Raw genomic sequence first — 24,526 nt, forward strand, 5'->3', positions numbered from 1 at the left:
TCCAATGCCTATCTCTTTGCAAAAGAGAGATATCGGCAAGGAAAAGCTGTATTGTACCTTTGCATTTTTCTCCCAAACGAAGGACACTAGAATGAAAATTGTAAAGCCTCCTGTTAGTGCTTCGTCTACACGTTATAGCCCTGAATTTTCCAATGCCTATCTCTTTGCAAAAGAGAGATATCGGCAAGGAAAAGCTGTATTGTACCTTTGCATGTTTCTCCCAAACGAAGGACACTAGAATGAAAATTTTAAAGCCTCCTGTTAGTGCTTCATCTACACGGTATAGCCCTGAATTTTCCAATGCCTATCTCTTTGCAAAAGAGAGATATTGGCAAGGAAATGCTGTATTGAACCTTTGCATTTTTCTCCCAAACGAAGGACACTAGAATTAAAATTTTAAAGCCTCCTGTTAGTGCTTCATCTACACGTTATAGCCCTGCATTTTCCAATGCCTATCTCTTTGCAAAAGAGAGATATCGGCAAGGAAAAGCTGCATTGCACCTGTGCATTTTTCTCCCAAACGAAGGACACTAGAATGAAAATTTTAAAGCCTCCTGTTAGTGCTTCGTCTACACGTTATAGCCCTGAATTTTCCAATGCCTATCTCTTTGCAAAAGAGAGATATCGGCAAGGAAAAGCTGTATTGAACCTTTGCATTTTTCTCCCAAACGAAGGACACTAGAATGAAAATTTTAAAGCCTCCTGTTAGTGCTTCATCTACACGTTATATCCCTGAATTTTCCAATGCCTATCTCTTTGCAAAAGAGAGATATCGGCAAGGAAAAGCTGTATTGTACCTTTGCATTTTTCTCCCAAACGAAAGACACTAGAATGAAAATTTTAAAGCCTCCTGTTAGTGCTTCATCTACACGTTATATCCCTGAATTTTCCAATGCCTATCTCTTTGCAAAAGAGAGATATCGGCAAGGAAAAGCTGTATTGTACCTTTGCATTTTTCTCCCAAACGAAGGACACTAGAATGAAAATTTTAAAGCCTCCTGTTAGTGCTTCGTCTACACGTTATAGCCCCAAATTTTCCAATGCCTATCTCTTTGCAAAAGAGAGATATCGGCAAGAAAAGCTGCATTGTACCTTTGCATTTTCTCCCAAACGAAGGACACTAGAATGAAAATTGTAAAGCCTCCTGTTAGTGCTTCATCTACACGTTATAGCCCTGAATTTTCAAATGCCTATCTCTTTGCAAAAGAGAGATATCGGCAAGGAAAAGCTGCATTGTACCTTTGCATTTTTCTCCCAAACGAAGGACACTAGAATGAAAATTTTAAAGCCTCCTGTTAGTGCTTCATCTACACGTTATAGCCCTGAGTTTTCCAATGCCTATCTCTTTGCAAAAGAGAGATATCGGCAAGGAAAAGCTGTATTGTACCTTTGCATTTTTCTCCCAAACGAAAGACACTAGAATGAAAATTTTAAAGCCTTCTGTTAGTGCTTCATTTACACGTTATAGCCCTGAATTTTCCAATGCCTATCTCTTTGCAAAAGAGAGATATCTGCAAGGAAAAGCTGCATTGTACCTTTGCATTTTTCTCCCAAACGAAGGACACTAGAATGAAAATTTTAAAGCCTCCTGTTAGTGCTTCGTCTACACGTTATAGCCCTGAATTTTCCAATGCCTATCTCTTTGCAAAAGAGAGATATCGGCAAGGAAAAGCTGTATTGAACCTTTGCATTTTTCTCCCAAACGAAGGACACTAGAATGAAAATGTTAAAGCCTCCTGTTAGTGCTTCATCTACACGTTATAGCCCTGAATTTTCCAATGCCTATCTCTTTGCAAAAGAGAGATATCGGCAAGGAAAAGCTGTATTGTACCTTTGCATTTTTCTCCCAAACGAAGGACACTAGAATGAAAATTTTAAAGCCTCCTGTTAGTGCTTCATCTACACGGTATAGCCCTGAATTTTCCAATGCCTATCTCTTTGCAAAAGAGAGATATTGGCAAGGAAAAGCTGTATTGAACCTTTGCATTTTTCTCCCAAACGAAGGACACTAGAATGAAAATTTTAAAGCCTCCTGTTAGTGCTTCATCTACACGTTATATCCCTGAATTTTCCAATGCCTATCTCTTTGCAAAAGAGAGATATCGGCAAGGAAAAGCTGTATTGTACCTTTGCATTTTTCTCCCAAACGAAAGACACTAGAATGAAAATTTTAAAGCCTCCTGTTAGTGCTTCGTCTTTACGTTATAGCCCTGAATTTTCCAATGCCTATCTCTTTGCAAAAGAGAGATATCGGCAAGGAAAAGCTGCATTGTACCTTTGCATTTTTCTCCCAAACGAAGGACACTAGAATGAAAATTTTAAAGCCTCCTGTTAGTGCTTCTTCTACACGTTATAGCCCCAAATTTTCCAATGCCTATCTCTTTGCAAAAGAGAGATATCGGCAAGGAAAAGCTGCATTGTACCTTTGCATTTTTCTCCCAAACGAAGGACACTAGAATGAAAATTTTAAAGACTCCTGTTAGTGCTTCATCTACACGTTATAGCCCTGAATTTTCCAATGCCTATCTCTTTGCAAAAGAAAGATATCGGCAAGGAAAAGCTGTATTGTACCTTTGCATTTTTCTCCCAAACGAAAGACACTAGAATGAAAATTTTAAAGCCTTCTGTTAGTGCTTCATTTACACGTTATAGCCCTGAATTTTCCAATGCCTATCTCTTTGCAAAAGAGAGATATCGGCAAGGAAAAGCTGCATTGTACCTTTGCATTTTTCTCCCAAACGAAGGACACTAGAATGAAAATTTTAAAGCTTTCTGTTAGTGCTTCATTTACACGTTATAGCCCTGAATTTTCCAATGCCTATCTCTTTGCAAAAAAGAGATATCGGCAAGGAAAAGCTGCATTGTACCTTTGCATTTTTCTCCCAAACGAAGGACACTAGAATGAAAATTTTAAAGCCTCCTATTAGTGCTTCATCTACACGTTATAGCCCTGAATTTTCCAATGCCTATCTCTTTGCAAAAGAGAGATATCGGCAAGGAAAAGCTGCATTGTACTGTACCTTTGCATTTTTCTCCCAAACGAAGGACACTAGAATGAAAATTTTAAAGCCTCCTGTTAGTGCTTCATCTACACGTTATAGCCCTGAATTTTCCAATGCCTATCTCTTTGCAAAAGAAAGATATCGGCAAGGAAAAGCTGTATTGTACCTTTGCATTTTTCTCCCAAACGAAAGACACTAGAATGAAAATTTTAAAGCCTTCTGTTAGTGCTTCATTTACACGTTATAGCCCTGAATTTTCTAATGCCTATCTCTATGCAAAAGAGAGATATCGGCAAGGAAAAGCTGTATTGTACCTTTGCATTTTTCTCCCAAACGAAAGACACTAGAATGAAAATTTTAAAGCCTCCTGTTAGTGCTTCATCTACACGTTATAGCCCTGAATTTTCCAATGCCTATCTCTTTGCAAAAGAGAGATATCGGCAAGGAAAAGCTTCATTGTACCTTTGCATTTTTCTCCCAAACGAAGGACACTAGAATGAAAATTTTAAAGCCTCCTGTTAGTGCTTCATCTACACGTTATAGCCCTGAATTTTCCAATGCCTATCTCTTTGCAAAAGAGAGATATCGGCAAGGAAAAGCTGCATTGTACCTTTGCATTTTTCTCCCAAACGAAGGACACTAGAATGAAAATTTTAAAGCCTCCTGTTAGTGCTTCGTCTACACGTTATAGCCCTGAATTTTCCAATGCCTATCTCTTTGCAAAAGAGAGATATCGGCAAGGAAAAGCTGTATTGTACCTTTGCATTTTTCTCCCAAACGAAAGACACTAGAATGAAAATTTTAAAGCCTCCTGTTAGTGCTTCATCTACACGTTATAGCCCTGAATTTTCCAATGCCTATCTCTTTGCAAAAGAGAGATATCGGCAAGGAAAAGCTGCATTGTACCTTTGCATTTTTCTCCCAAACGAAGGACACTAGAATGAAAATTGTAAAGCCTCCTGTTAGTGCTTCGTCTACACGTTATAGCCCCAAATTTTCCAATGCCTATCTCTTTGCAAAAGAGAGATATCGGCAAGGAAAAGCTGCATTGTACCTTTGCATTTTTCTCCCAAACGAAGGACACTAGAATGAAAATTTTAAAGCCTCCTGTTAGTGCTTCATCTACACGTTATAGCCCTGAATTTTCCAATGCCTATCTCTTTGCAAAAGAGAGATATCGGCAAGGAAAAGCTGTATTGTACCTTTGCATTTTTCTCCCAAACGAAAGACACTAGAATGAAAATTTTAAAGCCTCCTGTTAGTGCTTCATCTACACGTTATAGCCCTGAATTTTCCAATGCCTATCTCTTTGCAAAAGAGAGATATCGGCAAGGAAAAGCTGTATTGTACCTTTGCATTTTTCTCCCAAACGAAAGACACTAGAATGAAAATTTTAAAGCCTTCTGTTAGTGCTTCATTTACACGTTATAGCCCTGAATTTTCCAATGCCTATCTCTTTGCAAAAGAGAGATATCGGCAAGGAAAAGCTGTATTGAACCTTTGCATTTTTCTCCCAAACGAAGGACACTAGAATGAAAATGTTAAAGCCTCCTGTTAGTGCTTCATCTACACGTTATAGCCCTGAATTTTCCAATGCCTATCTCTTTGCAAAAGAGAGATATCGGCAAGGAAAAGCTGTATTGTACCTTTGCATTTTTCTCCCAAACGAAGGACACTAGAATGAAAATTTTAAAGCCTCCTGTTAGTGCTTCATCTACACGGTATAGCCCTGAATTTTCCAATGCCTATCTCTTTGCAAAAGAGAGATATTGGCAAGGAAAAGCTGTATTGAACCTTTGCATTTTTCTCCCAAACGAAGGACACTAGAATGAAAATTTTAAAGCCTCCTGTTAGTGCTTCATCTACACGTTATATCCCTGAATTTTCCAATGCCTATCTCTTTGCAAAAGAGAGATATCGGCAAGGAAAAGCTGTATTGTACCTTTGCATTTTTCTCCCAAACGAAAGACACTAGAATGAAAATTTTAAAGCCTCCTGTTAGTGCTTCGTCTTTACGTTATAGCCCTGAATTTTCCAATGCCTATCTCTTTGCAAAAGAGAGATATCGGCAAGGAAAAGCTGCATTGTACCTTTGCATTTTTCTCCCAAACGAAGGACACTAGAATGAAAATTTTAAAGCCTCCTGTTAGTGCTTCGTCTACACGTTATAGCCCCAAATTTTCCAATGCCTATCTCTTTGCAAAAGAGAGATATCGGCAAGGAAAAGCTGCATTGTACCTTTGCATTTTTCTCCCAAACGAAGGACACTAGAATGAAAATTTTAAAGACTCCTGTTAGTGCTTCATCTACACGTTATAGCCCTGAATTTTCCAATGCCTATCTCTTTGCAAAAGAAAGATATCGGCAAGGAAAAGCTGTATTGTACCTTTGCATTTTTCTCCCAAACGAAAGACACTAGAATGAAAATTTTAAAGCCTTCTGTTAGTGCTTCATTTACACGTTATAGCCCTGAATTTTCCAATGCCTATCTCTTTGCAAAAGAGAGATATCGGCAAGGAAAAGCTGCATTGTACCTTTGCATTTTTCTCCCAAACGAAGGACACTAGAATGAAAATTTTAAAGCTTTCTGTTAGTGCTTCATTTACACGTTATAGCCCTGAATTTTCCAATGCCTATCTCTTTGCAAAAAAGAGATATCGGCAAGGAAAAGCTGCATTGTACCTTTGCATTTTTCTCCCAAACGAAGGACACTAGAATGAAAATTTTAAAGCCTCCTATTAGTGCTTCATCTACACGTTATAGCCCTGAATTTTCCAATGCCTATCTCTTTGCAAAAGAGAGATATCGGCAAGGAAAAGCTGCATTGTACTGTACCTTTGCATTTTTCTCCCAAACGAAGGACACTAGAATGAAAATTTTAAAGCCTCCTGTTAGTGCTTCATCTACACGTTATAGCCCTGAATTTTCCAATGCCTATCTCTTTGCAAAAGAAAGATATCGGCAAGGAAAAGCTGTATTGTACCTTTGCATTTTTCTCCCAAACGAAAGACACTAGAATGAAAATTTTAAAGCCTTCTGTTAGTGCTTCATTTACACGTTATAGCCCTGAATTTTCTAATGCCTATCTCTATGCAAAAGAGAGATATCGGCAAGGAAAAGCTGTATTGTACCTTTGCATTTTTCTCCCAAACGAAAGACACTAGAATGAAAATTTTAAAGCCTCCTGTTAGTGCTTCATCTACACGTTATAGCCCTGAATTTTCCAATGCCTATCTCTTTGCAAAAGAGAGATATCGGCAAGGAAAAGCTTCATTGTACCTTTGCATTTTTCTCCCAAACGAAGGACACTAGAATGAAAATTTGAAAGCCTCCTGTTAGTGCTTCATCTACACGTTATAGCCCTGAATTTTCCAATGCCTATCTCTTTGCAAAAGAGAGATATCGGCAAGGAAAAGCTGCATTGTACCTTTGCATTTTTCTCCCAAACGAAGGACACTAGAATGAAAATTTTAAAGCCTCCTGTTAGTGCTTCGTCTACACGTTATAGCCCTGAATTTTCCAATGCCTATCTCTTTGCAAAAGAGAGATATCGGCAAGGAAAAGCTGTATTGTACCTTTGCATTTTTCTCCCAAACGAAAGACACTAGAATGAAAATTTTAAAGCCTCCTGTTAGTGCTTCATCTACACGTTATAGCCCTGAATTTTCCAATGCCTATCTCTTTGCAAAAGAGAGATATCGGCAAGGAAAAGCTGCATTGTACCTTTGCATTTTTCTCCCAAACGAAGGACACTAGAATGAAAATTGTAAAGCCTCCTGTTAGTGCTTCGTCTACACGTTATAGCCCCAAATTTTCCAATGCCTATCTCTTTGCAAAAGAGAGATATCGGCAAGGAAAAGCTGCATTGTACCTTTGCATTTTTCTCCCAAACGAAGGACACTAGAATGAAAATTTTAAAGCCTCCTGTTAGTGCTTCATCTACACGTTATAGCCCTGAATTTTCCAATGCCTATCTCTTTGCAAAAGAGAGATATCGGCAAGGAAAAGCTGTATTGTACCTTTGCATTTTTCTCCCAAACGAAAGACACTAGAATGAAAATTTTAAAGCCTCCTGTTAGTGCTTCATCTACACGTTATAGCCCTGAATTTTCCAATGCCTATCTCTTTGCAAAAGAGAGATATCGGCAAGGAAAAGCTGTATTGTACCTTTGCATTTTTCTCCCAAACGAAAGACACTAGAATGAAAATTTTAAAGCCTTCTGTTAGTGCTTCATTTACACGTTATAGCCCTGAATTTTCCAATGCCTATCTCTTTGCAAAAGAGAGATATCGGCAAGGAAAAGCTGCATTGTACCTTTGCATTTTTCTCCCAAACGAAGGACACTAGAATGAAAATTTTAAAGCCTCCTGTTAGTGCTTCGTCTACACGTTATAGCCCTGAATTTTCCAATGCCTATCTCTTTGCAAAAGAGAGATATCGGCAAGGAAAAGCTGTATTGAACCTTTGCATTTTTCTCCCAAACGAAGGACACTAGAATGAAAATTTTAAAGCCTCCTGTTAGTGCTTCATCTACACGTTATAGCCCTGAATTTTCCAATGCCTATCTCTTTGCAAAAGAGAGATATCGGCAAGGAAAAGCTGTATTGTACCTTTGCATTTTTCTCCCAAACGAAGGACACTAGAATGAAAATTTTAAAGCCTCCTGTTAGTGCTTCATCTACACGGTATAGCCCTGAATTTTCCAATGCCTATCTCTTTGCAAAAGAGAGATATTGGCAAGGAAAAGCTGTATTGAACCTTTGCATTTTTCTCCCAAACGAAGGACACTAGAATGAAAATTTTAAAGCCTCCTGTTAGTGCTTCATCTACACGTTATAGCCCTGAATTTTCCAATGCCTATCTCTTTGCAAAAGAGAGATATCGGCAAGGAAAAGCTGTATTGTACCTTTGCATTTTTCTCCCAAACGAAAGACACTAGAATGAAAATTTTAAAACCTCCTGTTAGTGCTTCATCTACACGTTATAGCCCTGAATTTTCCAATGCCTATCTCTTTGCAAAAGAGAGATATCGGCAAGGAAAAGCTGCATTGTACCTTTGCATTTTTCTCCCAAACGAAGGACACTAGAATGAAAATTTTAAAGCCTCCTGTTAGTGCTTCGTCTACACGTTATAGCCCTGAATTTTCCAATGCCTATCTCTTTGCAAAAGAGAGATATCGGCAAGGAAAAGCTGCATTGTACCTTTGCATTTTTCTCCCAAACGAAGGACACTAGAATGAAAATTTTAAAGCCTCCTGTTAGTGCTTCGTCTACACGTTATAGCCCTGAATTTTCCAATGCCTATCTCTTTGCAAAAGAGAGATATCGGCAAGGAAAAGCTGCATTGTACCTTTGCATTTTTCTCCCAAACGAAGGACACTAGAATGAAAATTTGAAAGCCTCCTGTTAGTGCTTCATCTACACGTTATAGCCCTGAATTTTCCAATGCCTATCTCTTTGCAAAAGAGAGATATCGGCAAGGAAAAGCTGCATTGTACCTTTGCATTTTTCTCCCAAACGAAGGACACTAGAATGAAAATTTTAAAGCCTCCTGTTAGTGCTTCATCTACACGTTATAGCCCTGAATTTTCCAATGCCTATCTCTTTGCAAAAGAGAGATATCGGCAAGGAAAAGCTGCATTGTACCTTTGCATTTTTCTCCCAAACGAAGGACACTAGAATGAAAATTTTAAAGCCTCCTGTTAGTGCTTCATCTACACGTTATAGCCCTGAATTTTCCAATGCCTATCTCTTTGCAAAAGAGAGATATCGGCAAGGAAAAGCTGCATTGTACCTTTGCATTTTTCTCCCAAACGAAGGACACTAGAATGAAAATTTTAAAGCCTCCTGTTAGTGCTTCATCTACACGTTATAGCCCTGAATTTTCTAATGCCTATCTCTTTGCAAAAGAGAGATATCGGCAAGGAAAAGCTGCATTGTACCTTTGCATTTTTCTCCCAAACGAAGGACACTAGAATGAAAATTTTAAAGCCTCCTGTTAGTGCTTCATCTACACGTTATAGCCCTGAATTTTCCAATGCCTATCTCTTTGCAAAAGAGAGATATCGGCAAGGAAAAGCTGCATTGTACCTTTGCATTTTTCTCCCAAACGAAGGACACTAGAATGAAAATTTTAAAGCCTCCTGTTAGTGCTTCGTCTACACGTTATAGCCCTGAATTTTCCAATGCCTATCTCTTTGCAAAAGAGAGATATCGGCAAGGAAAAGCTGTATTGTACCTTTGCATTTTTCTCCCAAACGAAAGACACTAGAATGAAAATTTTAAAGCCTCCTGTTAGTGCTTCATCTACACGTTATAGCCCTGAATTTTCCAATGCCTATCTCTTTGCAAAAGAGAGATATCGGCAAGGAAAAGCTGCATTGTACCTTTGCATTTTTCTCCCAAACGAAGGACACTAGAATGAAAATTGTAAAGCCTCCTGTTAGTGCTTCGTCTACACGTTATAGCCCCAAATTTTCCAATGCCTATCTCTTTGCAAAAGAGAGATATCGGCAAGGAAAAGCTGCATTGTACCTTTGCATTTTTCTCCCAAACGAAGGACACTAGAATGAAAATTTTAAAGCCTCCTGTTAGTGCTTCATCTACACGTTATAGCCCTGAATTTTCCAATGCCTATCTCTTTGCAAAAGAGAGATATCGGCAAGGAAAAGCTGTATTGTACCTTTGCATTTTTCTCCCAAACGAAAGACACTAGAATGAAAATTTTAAAGCCTCCTGTTAGTGCTTCATCTACACGTTATAGCCCTGAATTTTCCAATGCCTATCTCTTTGCAAAAGAGAGATATCGGCAAGGAAAAGCTGTATTGTACCTTTGCATTTTTCTCCCAAACGAAAGACACTAGAATGAAAATTTTAAAGCCTTCTGTTAGTGCTTCATTTACACGTTATAGCCCTGAATTTTCCAATGCCTATCTCTTTGCAAAAGAGAGATATCGGCAAGGAAAAGCTGTATTGAACCTTTGCATTTTTCTCCCAAACGAAGGACACTAGAATGAAAATGTTAAAGCCTCCTGTTAGTGCTTCATCTACACGTTATAGCCCTGAATTTTCCAATGCCTATCTCTTTGCAAAAGAGAGATATCGGCAAGGAAAAGCTGTATTGTACCTTTGCATTTTTCTCCCAAACGAAGGACACTAGAATGAAAATTTTAAAGCCTCCTGTTAGTGCTTCATCTACACGGTATAGCCCTGAATTTTCCAATGCCTATCTCTTTGCAAAAGAGAGATATTGGCAAGGAAAAGCTGTATTGAACCTTTGCATTTTTCTCCCAAACGAAGGACACTAGAATGAAAATTTTAAAGCCTCCTGTTAGTGCTTCATCTACACGTTATATCCCTGAATTTTCCAATGCCTATCTCTTTGCAAAAGAGAGATATCGGCAAGGAAAAGCTGTATTGTACCTTTGCATTTTTCTCCCAAACGAAAGACACTAGAATGAAAATTTTAAAGCCTCCTGTTAGTGCTTCGTCTTTACGTTATAGCCCTGAATTTTCCAATGCCTATCTCTTTGCAAAAGAGAGATATCGGCAAGGAAAAGCTGCATTGTACCTTTGCATTTTTCTCCCAAACGAAGGACACTAGAATGAAAATTTTAAAGCCTCCTGTTAGTGCTACGTCTACACGTTATAGCCCCAAATTTTCCAATGCCTATCTCTTTGCAAAAGAGAGATATCGGCAAGGAAAAGCTGCATTGTACCTTTGCATTTTTCTCCCAAACGAAGGACACTAGAATGAAAATTTTAAAGACTCCTGTTAGTGCTTCATCTACACGTTATAGCCCTGAATTTTCCAATGCCTATCTCTTTGCAAAAGAAAGATATCGGCAAGGAAAAGCTGTATTGTACCTTTGCATTTTTCTCCCAAACGAAAGACACTAGAATGAAAATTTTAAAGCCTTCTGTTAGTGCTTCATTTACACGTTATAGCCCTGAATTTTCCAATGCCTATCTCTTTGCAAAAGAGAGATATCGGCAAGGAAAAGCTGCATTGTACCTTTGCATTTTTCTCCCAAACGAAGGACACTAGAATGAAAATTTTAAAGCTTTCTGTTAGTGCTTCATTTACACGTTATAGCCCTGAATTTTCCAATGCCTATCTCTTTGCAAAAAAGAGATATCGGCAAGGAAAAGCTGCATTGTACCTTTGCATTTTTCTCCCAAACGAAGGACACTAGAATGAAAATTTTAAAGCCTCCTATTAGTGCTTCATCTACACGTTATAGCCCTGAATTTTCCAATGCCTATCTCTTTGCAAAAGAGAGATATCGGCAAGGAAAAGCTGCATTGTACTGTACCTTTGCATTTTTCTCCCAAACGAAGGACACTAGAATGAAAATTTTAAAGCCTCCTGTTAGTGCTTCATCTACGCGTTATAGCCCTGAATTTTCCAATGCCTATCTCTTTGCAAAAGAAAGATATCGGCAAGGAAAAGCTGTATTGTACCTTTGCATTTTTCTCCCAAACGAAAGACACTAGAATGAAAATTTTAAAGCCTTCTGTTAGTGCTTCATTTACACGTTATAGCCCTGAATTTTCTAATGCCTATCTCTATGCAAAAGAGAGATATCGGCAAGGAAAAGCTGTATTGTACCTTTGCATTTTTCTCCCAAACGAAAGACACTAGAATGAAAATTTTAAAGCCTCCTGTTAGTGCTTCATCTACACGTTATAGCCCTGAATTTTCCAATGCCTATCTCTTTGCAAAAGAGAGATATCGGCAAGGAAAAGCTTCATTGTACCTTTGCATTTTTCTCCCAAACGAAGGACACTAGAATGAAAATTTTAAAGCCTCCTGTTAGTGCTTCATCTACACGTTATAGCCCTGAATTTTCCAATGCCTATCTCTTTGCAAAAGAGAGATATCGGCAAGGAAAAGCTGCATTGTACCTTTGCATTTTTCTCCCAAACGAAGGACACTAGAATGAAAATTTTAAAGCCTCCTGTTAGTGCTTCGTCTACACGTTATAGCCCTGAATTTTCCAATGCCTATCTCTTTGCAAAAGAGAGATATCGGCAAGGAAAAGCTGTATTGTACCTTTGCATTTTTCTCCCAAACGAAAGACACTAGAATGAAAATTTTAAAGCCTCCTGTTAGTGCTTCATCTACACGTTATAGCCCTGAATTTTCCAATGCCTATCTCTTTGCAAAAGAGAGATATCGGCAAGGAAAAGCTGCATTGTACCTTTGCATTTTTCTCCCAAACGAAGGACACTAGAATGAAAATTGTAAAGCCTCCTGTTAGTGCTTCGTCTACACGTTATAGCCCCAAATTTTCCAATGCCTATCTCTTTGCAAAAGAGAGATATCGGCAAGGAAAAGCTGCATTGTACCTTTGCATTTTTCTCCCAAACGAAGGACACTAGAATGAAAATTTTAAAGCCTCCTGTTAGTGCTTCATCTACACGTTATAGCCCTGAATTTTCCAATGCCTATCTCTTTGCAAAAGAGAGATATCGGCAAGGAAAAGCTGTATTGTACCTTTGCATTTTTCTCCCAAACGAAAGACACTAGAATGAAAATTTTAAAGCCTCCTGTTAGTGCTTCATCTACACGTTATAGCCCTGAATTTTCCAATGCCTATCTCTTTGCAAAAGAGAGATATCGGCAAGGAAAAGCTGTATTGTACCTTTGCATTTTTCTCCCAAACGAAAGACACTAGAATGAAAATTTTAAAGCCTTCTGTTAGTGCTTCATTTACACGTTATAGCCCTGAATTTTCCAATGCCTATCTCTTTGCAAAAGAGAGATATCGGCAAGGAAAAGCTGCATTGTACCTTTGCATTTTTCTCCCAAACGAAGGACACTAGAATGAAAATTTTAAAGCCTCCTGTTAGTGCTTCGTCTACACGTTATAGCCCTGAATTTTCCAATGCCTATCTCTTTGCAAAAGAGAGATATCGGCAAGGAAAAGCTGTATTGAACCTTTGCATTTTTCTCCCAAACGAAGGACACTAGAATGAAAATTTTAAAGCCTCCTGTTAGTGCTTCATCTACACGTTATAGCCCTGAATTTTCCAATGCCTATCTCTTTGCAAAAGAGAGATATCGGCAAGGAAAAGCTGTATTGTACCTTTGCATTTTTCTCCCAAACGAAGGACACTAGAATGAAAATTTTAAAGCCTCCTGTTAGTGCTTCATCTACACGGTATAGCCCTGAATTTTCCAATGCCTATCTCTTTGCAAAAGAGAGATATTGGCAAGGAAAAGCTGTATTGAACCTTTGCATTTTTCTCCCAAACGAAGGACACTAGAATGAAAATTTTAAAGCCTCCTGTTAGTGCTTCATCTACACGTTATAGCCCTGAATTTTCCAATGCCTATCTCTTTGCAAAAGAGAGATATCGGCAAGGAAAAGCTGTATTGTACCTTTGCATTTTTCTCCCAAACGAAAGACACTAGAATGAAAATTTTAAAACCTCCTGTTAGTGCTTCATCTACACGTTATAGCCCTGAATTTTCCAATGCCTATCTCTTTGCAAAAGAGAGATATCGGCAAGGAAAAGCTGCATTGTACCTTTGCATTTTTCTCCCAAACGAAGGACACTAGAATGAAAATTTTAAAGCCTCCTGTTAGTGCTTCGTCTACACGTTATAGCCCTGAATTTTCCAATGCCTATCTCTTTGCAAAAGAGAGATATCGGCAAGGAAAAGCTGCATTGTACCTTTGCATTTTTCTCCCAAACGAAGGACACTAGAATGAAAATTTGAAAGCCTCCTGTTAGTGCTTCATCTACACGTTATAGCCCTGAATTTTCCAATGCCTATCTCTTTGCAAAAGAGAGATATCGGCAAGGAAAAGCTGCATTGTACCTTTGCATTTTTCTCCCAAACGAAGGACACTAGAATGAAAATTTTAAAGCCTCCTGTTAGTGCTTCATCTACACGTTATAGCCCTGAATTTTCCAATGCCTATCTCTTTGCAAAAGAGAGATATCGGCAAGGAAAAGCTGCATTGTACCTTTGCATTTTTCTCCCAAACGAAGGACACTAGAATGAAAATTTTAAAGCCTCCTGTTAGTGCTTCATCTACACGTTATAGCCCTGAATTTTCCAATGCCTATCTCTTTGCAAAAGAGAGATATCGGCAAGGAAAAGCTGCATTGTACCTTTGCATTTTTCTCCCAAACGAAGGACACTAGAATGACAATTTTAAAGCCTCCTGTTAGTGCTTCGTCTACACGTTATAGCCCTGAATTTTCCAATGCCTATCTCTTTGCAAAAGAGAGATATCGGCAAGGAAAAGCTGCATTGTACCTTTGCATTTTTCTCCCAAACGAAGGACACTAGAATGAAAATTTTAAAGCCTCCTGTTAGTGCTTCATCTACACGTTATAGCCCTGAATTTTCCAATGCCTATCTCTTTGCAAAAGAGAGATATCGGCAAGGAAAAGCTGCATTGTACCTTTGCATTTTTCTCCCAAACGAAGGACACTAGAATGAAAATTTTAAAGCCTCCTGTTAGTGCTTCATCTACACGTTATAGCCCTGAATTTTCTAATGCCTATCTCTTTGCAAAAGAGAGATATCGGCAAGGAAAAGCTGCATTGTACCTTTGCATTTTTCTCCCAAACGAAGGACACTAGAATGACAATTTTAAAGCCTCCTGTTAGTGCTTCGTCTACACGTTATAGCCCTGAATTTTCCAATGCCTATCTCTTTGCAAAAGAAAGATATCGGCAAGGAAAAGCTGTATTGTACCTTTGCATTTTTCTCCCAAACGAAAGACACTAGAATGAAAATTTTAAAGCCTCCTGTTAGTGCTTCATCTACACGTTATAGCCCTGAATTTTCTAATGCCTATCTCTTTGCAAAAGAGAGATATCGGCAAGGAAAAGCTGCATTGTACCTTTGCATTTTTCTCCCAAACGAAGGACACTAGAATGACAATTTTAAAGCCTCCTGTTAGTGCTTCGTCTACACGTTATAGCCCTGAATTTTCCAATGCCTATCTCTTTGCAAAAGAAAGATATCGGCAAGGAAAAGCTGCATTGTACCTTTGCATTTTTCTCCCAAACGAAGGACACTAGAATGAAAATTTTAAAGCCTCCTGTTAGTGCTTCATCTACACGTTATAGCCCTGAATTTTCCAATGCCTATCTCTTTGCAAAAGAGAGATATCGGCAAGGAAAAGCTGCATTGTACCTTTGCATTTTTCTCCCAAACGAAGGACACTAGAATGACAATTTTAAAGCCTCCTGTTAGTGCTTCGTCTACACGTTATAGCCCTGAATTTTCCAATGCCTATCTCTTTGCAAAAGAGAGATATCGGCAAGGAAAAGCTGCATTGTACCTTTGCATTTTTCTCCCAAACGAAGGACACTAGAATGAAAATTTGAAAGCCTCCTGTTAGTGCTTCATCTACACGTTATAGCCCTGAATTTTCCAATGCCTATCTCTTTGCAAAAGAGAGATATCGGCAAGGAAAAGCTGCATTGTACCTTTGCATTTTTCTCCCAAACGAAGGACACTAGAATGAAAATTTTAAAGCCTCCTGTTAGTGCTTCATCTACACGTTATAGCCCTGAATTTTCCAATGCCTATCTCTTTGCAAAAGAGAGATATCGGCAAGGAAAAGCTGCATTGTACCTTTGCATTTTTCTCCCAAACGAAGGACACTAGAATGAAAATTTTAAAGCCTCCTGTTAGTGCTTCATCTACACGTTATAGCCCTGAATTTTCCAATGCCTATCTCTTTGCAAAAGAGAGATATCGGCAAGGAAAAGCTGCATTGTACCTTTGCATTTTTCTCCCAAACGAAGGACACTAGAATGACAATTTTAAAGCCTCCTGTTAGTGCTTCGTCTACACGTTATAGCCCTGAATTTTCCAATGCCTATCTCTTTGCAAAAGAGAGATATCGGCAAGGAAAAGCTGTATTGTACCTTTGCATTTTTCTCCCAAACGAAAGACACTAGAATAAAAATTTTAAAGCCTCCTGTTAGTGCTTCATCTACACGTTATAGCCCTGAATTTTCCAATGCCTATCTCTTTGCAAAAGAGAGATATCGGCAAGGAAAAGCTGCATTGTACCTTTGCATTTTTCTCCCAAACGAAGGACACTAGAATGAAAATTTTAAAGCCTCCTGTTAGTGCTTCATCTACACGTTACAGCCCTGAATTTTCCAATGCCTATCTCTTTGCAAAAGAGAGATATCGGCAAGGAAAAGCTGCATTGTACCTTTGCATTTTTCTCCCAAACGAAGGACACTAGAATGAAAATTTTAAAGCCTCCTGTTAGTGCTTCATCTACACGTTATAGCCCTGAATTTTCTAATGCCTATCTCTTTGCAAAAGAGAGATATCGGCAAGGAAAAGCTGCATTGTACCTTTGCATTTTTCTCCCAAACGAAGGACACTAGAATGACAATTTTAAAGCCTCCTGTTAGTGCTTCGTCTACACGTTATAGCCCTGAATTTTCCAATGCCTATCTCTTTGCAAAAGAAAGATATCGGCAAGGAAAAGCTGTATTGTACCTTTGCATTTTTCTCCCAAACGAAAGACACTAGAATGAAAATTTTAAAGCCTCCTGTTAGTGCTTCATCTACACGTTATAGCCCTGAATTTTCTAATGCCTATCTCTTTGCAAAAGAGAGATATCGGCAAGGAAAAGCTGCATTGTACCTTTGCATTTTTCTCCCAAACGAAGGACACTAGAATGACAATTTTAAAGCCTCCTGTTAGTGCTTCGTCTACACGTTATAGCCCTGAATTTTCCAATGCCTATCTCTTTGCAAAAGAAAGATATCGGCAAGGAAAAGCTGTATTGTACCTTTGCATTTTTCTCCCAAACGAAAGACACTAGAATGAAAATTTTAAAGCCTCCTGTTAGTGCTTCATCTACACGTTATAGCCCTGAATTTTCCAATGCCTATCTCTTTGCAAAAGAGAGATATCGGCAAGGAAAAGCTGCATTGTACCTTTGCATTTTTCTCCCAAACGAAGGACACTAGAATGAAAATTTTAAAGCCTCATGTTAGTGCTTCGTCTACACGTTATAGCCCTGAATTTTCCAATGCCTATCTCTTTGCAAAAGAGAGATATCGGCAAGGAAAAGCTGTATTGAACCTTTGCATTTTTCTCCCAAACGAAGGACACTAGAATGAAAATTTTAAAGCCTCCTGTTAGTGCTTCATTTACACGTTATAGCCCTGAATTTTCAAATGCCTATCTCTTTGCAAAAGAGAGATATCGGCAAGGAAAAGCTGCATTGTACCTTTGCATTTTTCTCCCAAAAGAATGAAAATTTTAAAGCCTCCTGTTAGTGCTTCGTCTACACGTTATAGCCCTGAATTTTCCAATGCCTATCTCTTTGCAAAAGAGAGATATCGGCGAGAGATATCGGCAAGGAAAAGCTGTATTGTACCTTTGCATTTTTCTCCCAAACGAAAGACACTAGAATGAAAATTTTAAAGCCTCCTGTTAGTGCTTCATCTACACGTTATAGCCCTGAATTTTCCAATGCCTATCTCTTTGCAAAAGAGAGATATCGGCAAGGAAAAGCTGTATTGTACCTTTGCATTTTTCTCCCAAACGAAGGACACTAGAATGAAAATTTTAAAGCCTCCTGTTAGTGCTTCATCTACACGTTATAGCCCTGAATTTTCCAATGCCTATCTCTTTGCAAAAGAGATATCGGCAAGGAAAAGCTGCATTGTACCTTTGCATTTTTCTCCCAAACGAAGGACACTAGAATGAAAATTTTAAAGCCTCCTGTTATTGCTTCATCTACACGTTATATCCCTGAATTTTCCAATGCCTATCTCTTTGCAAAAGAGAGATATCGGCAAGGAAAAGCTGTATTGTACCTTTGCATTTTTCTCCCAAACGAAGGACACTAGAATGAAAATTTTAAAGCCTCCTATTAGTGCTTCATCTACACGTTATAGCCCTGAATTTTCCAATGCCTATCTCTTTGCAAAAGAGAGATATCGGCACGGAAAAGCTGCATTGTACCTTTGCATTTTTCTCCCAAACGAAGGACACTAGAATTAAAATTTTAAAGCCTCCTGTTAGTGCTTCATCTACACGTTATAGCCCTGAATTTTCCAATGCCTATCTCTTTGCAAAAGAGAGATATCGGCAAGGAAAAGCTGTATTGTACCTTTGCATTTTTCTCCCAAACGAAGGACACTAGAATGAAAATTTTAAAGCCTCCTGTTAGTGCTTCATCTACACGGTATAGCCCTGAATTTTCCAATGCCTATCTCTTTGCAAAAGAGAGATATCGGCAAGGAAAAGCTGTATTGTACCTTTGCATTTTTCTCCCAAACGAAAGACACTAGAATAAAAATTTTAAAGCCTCCTGTTAGTGCTTCATCTACACGTTATAGCCCTGAATTTTCCAATGCCTATCTCTTTGCAAAAGAGAGATATCGGCAAGGAAAAGCTGTATTGTACCTTTGCATTTTTCTCCCAAACGAAAGACACTAGTATGAAAATTTTAAAGCCTCCTGTTAGTGCTTCATTTACACGTTATAGCCCTGAATTTTCCAATGCCTATCTCTTTGCAAAAGAGAGATATCGGCAAGGAAAAGCTGCATTGTACCTTTGCATTTTTCTCCCAAACGAAGGACGCTAGAATGAAAATTTTAAAGCCTCATGTTAGTGCTTCGTCTACACGTTATAGCCCTGAATTTTCCAATGCCTATCTCTTTGCAAAAGAGAGATATCGGCAAGGAAAAGCTGTATTGTACCTTTGCATTTTTCTCCCAAACGAAGGACACTAGAATGAAAATTTTAAAGTGCTTCGTCTACACGTTATAGCCCTGAATTTTCCAATGCCTATCTCTTTGCAAAAGAGAGATATCGGCAAGGAAAAGGTGTATTGTACCTTTGCATTTTTCTCCCAAACGAAGGACACTAGAATGAAAATTTTACAGCCTCCTGTTAGTGCTTCATCTACACGTTATAGCCCTGAATTTTCCAATGCCTATCTCTTTGCAAAAGAGAGATATCGGCAAGGAAAAGCTGTATTGTACCTTTGCATTTTTCTCCCAAACGAAGGACACTAGAATGAAAATTTTAAAGCCTCCTGTTAGTGCTTCATCTACACGGTATAGCCCTGAATTTTCCAATGCCTATCTCTTTGCAAAAGAGAGATATTGGCAAGGAAAAGCTGTATTGAACCTTTGCATTTTTCTCCCAAACGAAGGACACTAGAATGAAAATTTTAAAGCCTCCTGGTAGTGCTTCATCTACACGTTATAGCCCTGAATTTTCCAATGCCTATCTCTTTGCAAAAGAGAGATATCGGCAAGGAAAAGCTGTATTGTACCTTTGCATTTTTCTCCCAAATGAAGGACACTAGAATGAAAATTTTAAAGCCTCCTGTTAGTGCTTCATCTACACGGTATAGCCCTGAATTTTCCAATGCGTAGCTCTTTGCAAAAGAGAGATATTGGCAAGGAAAAGCTGTCTTGTACCTTTGCATTTTTCTCCCAAACGAAGGACACTAGAAATAAAATTTTAAAGCCTCCTGTTAGGCCATCATCTACACGGCATAGCCCTGAATTTTCCAAAGCGCAGCTCTTTGCAAAAGAGAGATATTGGCAAGGAAAAGCTGTCTTGTACCTTTGCATTTTTCTCCCAAACGAAGGACACTAGAAAGAAAATTTTAAAGCCTCCTGTTAGGCCATCATCTACACGGCATAGCCCTGAATTTTCCAATGCGCAGCTCTTTGCAAAAGAGAGATATTGGCAAGGAAAAGCTGTCTTGTACCTTTGCATTTTTCTCCCAAACGAAGGACACTAGAAAGAAAATTTTAAAGCCTCCTGTTAGGCCATCATCTACACGGCATAGCCCTGAATTTTCCAATGCGCAGCTCTTTGCAAAAGAGAGATATTGGCAAGGAAAAGCTGTCTTGTACCATTGGATTTTTCTCCCAAACGAAGGACACTAGAATGAAAATTTTAAAGCCTCCTGTTAGTGCTTCATCTACACGGTATAGCCCTGAATTTTCCAATGCGTAGCTCTTTGCAAAATAGAGATATTGGCAAGGAAAAGCTGTCTTGTACCTTTGCATTTTTCTCCCAAACGAAGGACACTAGAATGAAAATGTTAAAGCCTCCTGTTAGTGCTTCATCTACACGTTATAGCCCTCAATTTTCCAATGCCTATCTCTTTGCAAAAGAGAGATATCGGCAAGGAAAAGCTGCATTGTACCTTTGCATTTTTCTCCCAAACGAAGGACACTAGAATGAAAATTTTAAAGCCGCCTGTTAGTGCTTCGTCTACACGTTATAGCCCTGAATTTTCCAATGCCTATCTCTTTGCAAAAGAGAGATATCGGCAAGGAAAAGCTGTATTGTACCTTTGCATTTTTCTCCCAAACGAAGGACACTAGAATGAAAATTTTAAAGCCTCCTGTTAGTGCTTCATCTACACGTTATAGCCCTGAATTTTCCAATGCCTATCTCTTTGCAAAAGAGAGATATCGGCAAGGAAAAGCTGTATTGTACCTTTGCATTTTTCTCCCAAACGAAGGACACTAGAATGAAAATTTTAAAGTGCTTCGTCTACACATTATAGCCCTGAATTTTCCAATGCCTATCTCTTTGCAAAAGAGAGATATCGGCAAGGAAAAGCTGTATTGTACCTTTGCATTTTTCTCCCAAACGAAGGACACTAGAATGAAAATTTTACAGCCTCCTGTTAGTGCTTCATCTACACGTTATAGCCCTGAATTTTCCAATGCCTATTCTCTTTGCAAAAGAGAGATATCGGCAAGGAAAAGCTGTTTTGTACCTTTGCATTTTTCTCCCAAACGAAAGACACTAGAATGAAAATTTTAAAGCCTCCTGTTAGTGCTTCATCTACACGTTATAGCCCTGAATTTTCCAATGCCTATCTCTTTGCAAAAGAGAGATATCGGCAAGGAAAAGCTGCATTGTACCTTTGCATTTTTCTCCCAAACGAAGGACACTAGAATGAAAATTTTAAAGCCTCCTGTTAGTGCTTCGTCTACACGTTATAGCCCTGAATTTTCCAATGCCTATCTCTTTGCAAAAGAGAGATATCGGCAAGGAAAAGCTGTATTGTACCTTTGCATTTTTCTCCCAAACGAAGGACACTAGAATGAAAATTTTAAAGCCTCCTGTTAGTGCTTCATCTACACGGTATAGCCCTGCATTTTCCAATGCCTAGCTCTTTGCAAAAGAGAGATATTGGCAAGGAAAAGCTGTATTGAACCTTTGCATTTTTCTCCCAAACGAAGGACACTAGAATGAAAATTTTAAAGCCTCCTGTTAGTGCTTCATCTACACGTTATAGCCCTGAATTTTCCAATGCCTATCTCTTTGCAAAAGAGAGATATCGGCAAGGAAAAGCTGTATTGTACCTTTGCATTTTTCTCCCAAACGAAAGACACTAGAATGAAAATTTTAAAGCCTCCTGTTAGTGCTTCGTCTACACGTTATAGCCCTGAATTTTCCAATGCCTATCTCTTTGCAAAAGAGAGATATCGGCAAGGAAAAGCTGTATTGTACCTTTGCATTTTTCTCCCAAACGAAAGACACTAGAATGAAAATTTTAAAGCCTCCTGTTAGTGCTTCATCTACACGTTATAGCCCTGAATTTTCCAATGCCTATCTATTTGCAAAAGAGAGATATCGGCAAGGAAAAGCTGTATTGTACCTTTGCATTTTTCTCCCAAACGAAGGACACTAGAATGAAAATTTTAAAGCCTCCTATTAGTGCTTCATCTACACGTTATAGCCCTGAATTTTCCAATGCCTATCTCTTTGCAAAAGAGAGATATCGGCAAGGAAAAGCTGCATTGTACCTTTGCATTTTTCTCCCAAACGAAGGACACTAGAATGAAAATTTTAAAGCCTCCTGTTAGTGCTTCATCTACACGTTATAGCCCTGAATTTTCCAATGCCTATCTCTTTGCAAAAGAGAGATATCGGCAAGGAAAAGCTGCATTGTACCTTTGCATTTTTTTCCCAAACGAAGGACACTAGAATGAAAATTTTAAAGCCTCCTGTTAGTGCTTCATCTACACGTTATAGCCCTGAATTTTCCAATGCCTATCTCTTTGCAAAAGAGAGATATCGGCAAGGAAAAGCTGCATTGTACCTTTGCATTTTTCTCCCAAACGAAGGACACTAGAATGAAAATTTTAAAGTGCTTTGTCTACACGTTATAGCCCTGAATTTTCCAATGCCTATCTCTTTGCAAAAGAGAGATATCGGCAAGGAAAAGCTGTATTGTACCTTTGCATTTTTCTCCCAAACGAAGGACACTAGAATGAAAATTTTACAGCCTCCTGTTAGTGCTTCATCTACACGTTATAGCCCTGAATTTTCCAATGCCTATCTCTTTGCAAAAGAGAGATATCGGCAAGGAAAAGCTGCATTGTACCTTTGCATTTTTCTCCCAAACGAAGGACACTAGAATGAAAATTTTAAAGCCTCCTGTTAGTGCTTCGTCTACACGTTATAGCCCTGAATTTTCCAATGCCTATCTCTTTGCAAAAGAGAGATATCGGCAAGGAAAAGCTGTATTGTACCTTTGCATTTTTCTCCCAAACGAAGGACACTAGAATGAAAATTTTAAAGCCTCCTGTTAGTGCTTCATCTACACGTTATAGCCCTGAATTTTCCAATGCCTATCTCTTTGCAAAAGAGAGATATCGGCAAGGAAAAGCTGCATTGTACCTTTGCATTTTTTTCCCAAACGAAGGACACTAGAATGAAAATTTTAAAGCCTCCTGTTAGTGCTTCATCTACACGTTATAGCCCTGAATTTTCCAATGCCTATCTCTTTGCAAAAGAGAGATATCGGCAAGGAAAAGCTGTATTGTACCTTTGCATTTTTCTCCCAAACGAAGGACACTAGAATGAAAATTTTACAGCCTCCTGTTAGTGCTTCATCTACACGTTATAGCCCTGAATTTTCCAATGCCTATCTCTTTGCAAAAGAGAGATATCGGCAAGGAAAAGCTGTATTGAACCTTTGCATTTTTCTCCCAAACGAAGGACACTAGAATGAAAATTTTAAAGCCTCCTGTTAGTGCTTCATCTACACGTTATAGCCCTGAATTTTCCAATGCCTATCTCTTTGCAAAAGAGAGATATCGGCAAGGAAAAGCTGTATTGTACCTTTGCATTTTTCTCCCAAACGAAGGACACTAGAATGAAAATTTTAAAGCCTCTTGTTAGTGCTTCATCTACACGGTATAGCCCTGAATTTTCCAATGCCTATCTCTTTGCAAAAGAGAGATATCGGCAAGGAAAAGCTGTATTGTACCTTTGCATTTTTCTCCCAAACGAAGGACACTAGAATGAAAATTTTAATGCCTCCTGTTAGTGCTTCGTCTACACGTTATAGCCCTGAATTTTCCAATGCCTATCTCTTTGCAAAAGAGAGATATCGGCAAGGAAAAGCTGTATTGTACCTTTGCATTTTTCTCCCAAACGAAGGACACTAGAATGAAAATTTTAAAGTGCTTCGTCTACACGTTATAGCCCTGAATTTTCCAATGCCTATCTCTTTGCAAAAGAGAGATATCGGCAAGGAAAAGGTGTATTGTACCTTTGCATTTTTCTCCCAAACGAAGGACACTAGAATGAAAATTTTACAGCCTCCTGTTAGTGCTTCATCTACACGTTATAGCCCTGAATTTTCCAATGCCTATCTCTTTGCAAAAGAGAGATATCGGCAAGGAAAAGCTGTATTGTACCTTTGCATTTTTCTCCCAAACGAAGGACACTAGAATGAAAATTTTAAAGCCTCCTGTTAGTGCTTCATCTACACGGTATAGCCCTGAATTTTCCAATGCCTATCTCTTTGCAAAAGAGAGATATTGGCAAGGAAAAGCTGTATTGAACCTTTGCATTTTTCTCCCAAACGAAGGACACTAGAATGAAAATTTTAAAGCCTCCTGGTAGTGCTTCATCTACACGTTATAGCCCTGAATTTTCCAATGCCTATCTCTTTGCAAAAGAGAGATATCGGCAAGGAAAAGCTGTATTGTACCTTTGCATTTTTCTCCCAAATGAAGGACACTAGAATGAAAATTTTAAAGCCTCCTGTTAGTGCTTCATCTACACGTTATAGCCCTGAATTTTCCAATGCCTATCTCTTTGCAAAAGAGAGATATCGGCAAGGAAAAGCTGATTTGTACCTTTGCATTTTTCTCCCAAACGAAGGACACTAGAAAGAAAATTTTAAAGCCTCCTGTTAGGCCATCATCTACATGGCATAGCCCTGAATTTTCCAATGCGCAGCTCTTTGCAAAAGAGAGATATTGGCAAGGAAAAGCTGTCTTGTACCTTTGCATTTTTCTCCCAAACGAAGGACACTAGAAAGAAAATTTTAAAGCCTCCTGTTAGGCCATCATCTACACGGCATAGCCCTGAATTTTCCAATGCGCAGCTCTTTGCAAAAGAGAGATATTGGCAAGGAAAAGCTGTCTTGTACCATTGGATTTTTCTCCCAAACGAAGGACACTAGAATGAAAATTTTAAAGCCTCCTGTTAGTGCTTCATCTACACGGTAT

Source organism: Pseudophryne corroboree, chromosome 8, assembly GCF_028390025.1.
Source record: "Pseudophryne corroboree isolate aPseCor3 chromosome 8, aPseCor3.hap2, whole genome shotgun sequence".
In the NCBI taxonomy this organism is placed as follows: Eukaryota; Metazoa; Chordata; class Amphibia; order Anura; family Myobatrachidae; genus Pseudophryne; species Pseudophryne corroboree.